Here is a 6,000-nt window from a genome sequence, read left to right as displayed (position 1 = left end):
CAATTTGAGTAATACACTAATAAATTGAATTTTTTCTCAAAATGCGCCCTTTTTGTGTTGTTTTTCGTGTTGTGAGCAGGGCGTGATTTGTCGCAACTCGTCCTGCGATAAGAAACAAGGGCGACTTTCGACTAAAGCGAAGGTGTATCTTATTAGTTCCCGAGACCGTATTTTCTGTTGTAATTATCTTTCTCAGTTCGTTTCTCTCATTATAAAGGCCTGAATTAAATAATCAAGGAGCGGAAAGACAAACGAACTGAAATAACATTCCAAATAGGTACGTTGCGGGGGCGACCCAAATAATTAACATCTTCAACGGCCCCAGCAACATTTCTTGAAACAAACCAAGGAATAAGCAAGGATTTAATGAGGTTAATTTATGCCATTATTACGTGTTTTCCTCCTCCGAAATCCGTCTCCACGACAGTTTTTCTCCAGCGATCAAATCTGCGAGGGAGGTAGAAAGCGCCGTGAAACAACGGAATTATTTAAATGGCCGTCTAGTCCAGGCTTTGCTCCCATCAAACTTCTAAAATTTTAATTAGAATCCGGGAGTACCGCGTATAATTCCGGGGCCGGCAAGAAGTTGGAAGAATCAACAAGAAAAACGTTGACATTTTAATAAAATCACGGATCCGTTGGCGCGGACGTAATGAAGGAGTGTGCTGTGCAGGGAGATTTGGGGGAGATGATGCAGTTACCAGTTAGCTCGAGAGCAAACTTTTCAAGATAGCGGGACCGAGCATATAACATTGCCACTAAACTTTTGCCATTTTCAGTTCGCTTAGAATGAAGTGTGAAGCGATAAAGCTAACTAGTTATTCTGTTCCTCGTGTAAGAGTCACAGATAAGAGTAATATGTTGTTTCGCATAAAGCCAACCAGGACGTGAGATACTTGTTTATGGTGGCTGCTGATAGCGAATTTGCCTTTTCGCTAAAGTTTGCACCGTGTTAGCTCATCTTTACGACGCGTACTCAACAAACCAACGGTTGTGATAACACGCCTACGCCACCATTTTTGCAAAATCCAATTAAAAAAATTAACTCGATTTGCACACTCTGTTGCACCAAAAAACAACAATTTCTTGTTAAATTTAGCTACGAAAAATGGCCGTGGCTGTGCTGTATGATTTGAAAAAACACACATGGAAGTATGGCTGTGTACAAAACGGATTATGGAATCTTCGAGTGTAATCCCTACACATGTTTTTGGTTCAATGGGTCGATTTAAATCAGTGTAAATGAAGTTATACAAAGCGAAGGCTTACAAAACAAAACCCTTGCTTAAATCGACACGCCCGATAAGCAAAGCGGATTTTTACCATTTTTTTAAACGCTTTAATGCACGTCCAAGTGGATTTAATACGACAACATGGAACGCGTTAGATGTGTACGGAATATAATTGAATTATCGTTCAAAGAGATTTCAGCTTACACGAAAAATACAAGCACCTACTAATCGAAAATTTCATAATTTTAAAATGAAGACTGTTATTTTTATTTCATCAACAATAAAATATCGATCAAATGGTTCTTGAAAGAAACATAATTGATAGCATTTATTTTGAAAATTCTCGAAAAAATCATTTTTTAGCACCAACAAACTTTTCCCTTTAAAATATGTACTTTTCAATTTTCAAACAATACAAAGTAAAAAAATCAAAGTAATGAAAGAGTTTCACAAGTATAATTTAAAAAAATATGCAGATCTATTTACTTTTGAACTTAGTACTCGGTCTAGTCTAAAATACCTTGCAAAAAAACATTGTACTCCAGAACTTTTCTATTCACATTCTGACAGTTTTCACAATGTTAAATAATGAAGCCTTTTCCTTAAAAATTGTCAGTAGAATGCAGTTAAAAAAGCGAGTTTTCTTTTACACAGAAATTAAATGTCTGAAACATACTCTTGGAATTAAGGATCAAAAGCATAATTTATTCTTTGTTTATAAAGTTTTCTTTTTATTTTTAATCTTAGTTCTTTTTAGTTTTCTTAATTAAGCTTCTTCATAACTAGAAGCGTCACTTAAATTTATAATTTGTTAAAACAATCCTTTATACAGACTGTTCAAAAAGTTGATCATCAAGTCGCCTACGAAATTTGAATATAATGTACCGCTTAGTTTAATGTAAAATAGTAAAAAAGCTTCAAACGTAAAAAAAAAAAAATCTAGACTTTGGAACAGTCTTGCCAAATAAACAAAATTATTAAGAGAAAGATTTCATCACAAAAAAGATTTGATTGAAGTTACATAACAGATAGAAACTACAATAGTTATAGTATGGACGAAGCGGCACAGTGGTTTTGAATTAATTTTGAAATTGAAAAACATCGGAAATATTTTAATATCCGTTCTTTATTTGCCATAAAATAACTTTTCATTTTGCAAAAATGAGAAATGGTAAAACTGAAACGGTGACAAAAAAATATGAAACAGTTTAAACTTTGCTTTCAATTTTCTTAAAAATAAGAAATAAATCCCAAATTTTTATAACTATTACCTACTGTATATAAAGTTTTTCAATGTTCTTCCAAAAGATTTTATAAAATAATGACCTATTTAATTACAAAACTCTGTACAGTCAATAGTGGGTTATTTCTGAATTTCGATAAATATTCAACCAAAAATACCGATTCCAACTTACTAGGTAACCGTTAAAGAAGATAAATTTAACCCAAGATTACGTTGTTGGGTAGTGTCAACTTTATCTTTACAGTTTTGCTAAAATTTCGTTATGGATTAACTTAAATTTACTTATTAAATAATACTTATTTACTTAAATAATGTTTTTAAAAATCAAACGATGTTCCAAGTGGTAAGTCCAATTAGTATTTTTGGTTGCGTCTTAGAACATGTCAGAAGTAACCCACTATTGACTCACTCTATGTAGTATTGAGAAATATCTGAACAAAAACTTTAATGATAGTTAATTAATTTATGTTTCTAATTTATATTGATAAAATTTATTATCATTATTTAAGATTAAATTTATTTCATGTGTAATAGCAATTATTTAATAAAGAAATTTGTAAATAAAGGCGATTTTCATAAATCGAAATTTAAAATAATTAATCGCTTATCAAAAAAGTTTCTTGTTTCTCTTTTATTCTAGACATACAGTTTGAAATTAATAACAAATCAACTCCAATTTTATCTTTTTCATCGCAATCATTAAAATTTACTATAAATTAATTATAAATACAAGAAAAACGGTGTAAATTTGATAATAATCAGTTGTGAGTGGTAATGTGTGAGGCGTAATTTTTACACTTTTTTGGTAAACGGACCGCCAGAAGCCACGAAAATTTTACCTCAACAGACCGTTTTGAATACAATTTATGCACACTTGCTGACCTGAAGAAGGTAGATGATGAAATCTGAAGCGATTTTTAAGACCCAGAAGTCACATACAAAAAATTAACGTCAAGATCATAAACACATTTTCGTTTTGAAAATCTAAACAAAGACAAATTAAACTTTAGAATATTGATTAGAAGTAGGAAAAGTAAAAATTTTTAACTCGGAAATCAGCGAAAAAAGTAGTCTATGACCAAGAATATTGAGTTGCAAGCTTGTGACAAAAATTATATTCAAGATTTTCCGGCTCGCGCTAAAATTGCTTTTGTAAGTAAGTATTTAGTTGTCTTGCAAGTCGTTAGTTTAGAGATATATATTTGAATTTATATGACACTGTCAACCGAATTATCCTTTACGCCAATTACGGCGTTAGCTGTTGACATGATACTGCAAGGGAATCAGGGATCTCTCCACGAGGTCATCACTCATTTCAGCACCGACATGAAATGAATCAAAATTAAAAACAGTATGTACCTCCGTCGCTATTAAAAAGCCCAAATGTGCAAGTCCGTAGGGCCTTATAAAGGTGATGATGACAATAAAACTAGCCTGAATGAGCACATATAAGTGTATTAGTATTAGTCGACTGGTGGCTGTTAAAGGACTCAGTTTAGGATAAGTAATGGCCCCCTGTCAGGCCAGTCCGCTCGATAATAAGTGGAATCGGCCCCGTCGGTACATTATTACTGTCGATGCATTTTGACATTGGGTGCATCCACTGATTTCCGTTATACGATTAACCACAATCACATTATGTCTGCACCCGGAATGGGTCTTGCCCATGGCTATCTACCATTGTTGTTAAACAAGAATTAAAGAGCGTACATTGGTGCCCACTTGAGCTTGTGACTTGTTTGACACAAAGGTGAACACGCCGGATTGTTTTTTGAGCTCGAGATGGATGGAGCTTTAATTTTGTTGAGACGCAACAGATCGGCAAGTAATCGCCAGGCACGTAAAATTGAGGGTTCCCACAATAAACGCCTACAGAACATCATTTTTCTGGGATGTAGGCAGTGTTAGATAATTTATTACAATCACAGTGGTGCTCGGTTATAAGTATAAATAACTCAGAAAATGAACCGAAATCAATTCGTTATATCCGAGGTTCGCGGTTTATCAAGCGGAAAATTAAAAAAAAGTGTCTTTTTAGCAGTTATTTTTATTTTACATATAAATAAGACGATATAAATAGGTATCTATTGTAAAAAACACATAAATCCTTTGCGAAACAATAATATGTATTAGCTGTTTCAAAACTATAAAAACGCCAACGTCGCATTTTCTCTCAAAATTGGCTGTTATAAATTATTCATGCACTTCAAAGAAATAATAAAAAAAATAATAGAGATCTAATCATTAATAACTTTATTTCAATTTTATCAATCTTATTTAAAACGAATTCGGTAAATTGTGACGTTTGTGACGTTGGCGTCTTTATAGTTTTGAAACAGCTAATATAAGTAAGTACTGTGTGAATTATACAGGCTGTTCCGTCTAAACCTCACTTTAGAAGTATTGGGAGTTCTAATAATGATAGTCATCTGAAAATTTTTATAAAACCATAATCCGTTAATCAATGAAAATTTTTGCAACATGGTGGCACTTCCGGTTATACCGGAAGTAGTTTTCAACTTTTTTATTTTAAATGTAAAGCTATGTTTTTTACTGCATTTTTGGATTACTCAAGTTATTTTAAGGAAGTTTTTATCAGCTTTCCCTAAACTAAATTTAGTTGTTTTCGAAATACTTAGGGTTTTTTGAAAATTTTTGGATTTGCATCATTGACTTCAAAAATCGATAACTTTGTCGTTTTTAAATATTTTTTGGCTTATTTGAAAAATGGGTTTAAATCTTTTCTTTGGTGTTGTCAAATTTATAGAAAAAGTTGGCAAATCCACACTTTTAAAATTAAGTTTGCAGAATTTCAAACACCCATAACTCAAAATTTTTAAATGAAATGCCACAATTAATATTAATAAATGGTCGAGAATTTAATTCTCATCGATCTCTATACTTATGTTTAACAGTTTTTAAGTTATTTGTTGAGAAATTCATTACCTATACCTTTTTTCGCATAGGATGCCATGGAAACGAGAGTAAAATATAAGAAATCAAAGTTTTTCAAACCTAAATCAATGAATTTATTTTGTTTTAACAGAAAAGAAAGCAAAGTTTTGAACAAAACATATCGTTTATTCAATGAGAATAAATGTTTCCTTGTCAAACTGTGCAAAAATATCTGTTGTTAGTAAGAAATTTTCGGCATTGTCAAAAAAAATGAAAATTATCACACATTGGTGTAGGGAATGTTAACACAGATAGTTGCAAAATTAAATTTTCTTCCACTTTGTGAAATAAAAATTGGGGCATTCTATTTGAAAAAATTGACTTATAGTTTGTGGAAATTGAAACGTTAAGATTTTTAATTTTCGAATTTTTTTTCCAATTTTCAGGCCTTCTTTTTTAATTGTCCAAATACGATTTCTAGAACTCTAAAAATAGCAGAATTCCCAATTTTTTATAAGTGCAAATCCAAAAATTTTCAAAAAACCCTAAATATTTCGAAAATAGCTAAATGTAGATCTAGGGAAAGCTGATAAAAATCTCCTTGAAATAACTCGAGAAATCCAAAAACGC

The sequence above is a fragment of the Tribolium castaneum genome, chromosome 9, assembly GCF_031307605.1.
Source record: "Tribolium castaneum strain GA2 chromosome 9, icTriCast1.1, whole genome shotgun sequence".
Classification (NCBI taxonomy): domain Eukaryota; kingdom Metazoa; phylum Arthropoda; class Insecta; order Coleoptera; family Tenebrionidae; genus Tribolium; species Tribolium castaneum.
The sequence above is the reverse complement of the archived record's forward strand: the minus strand, read 5'-3'. Positions refer to the sequence as shown.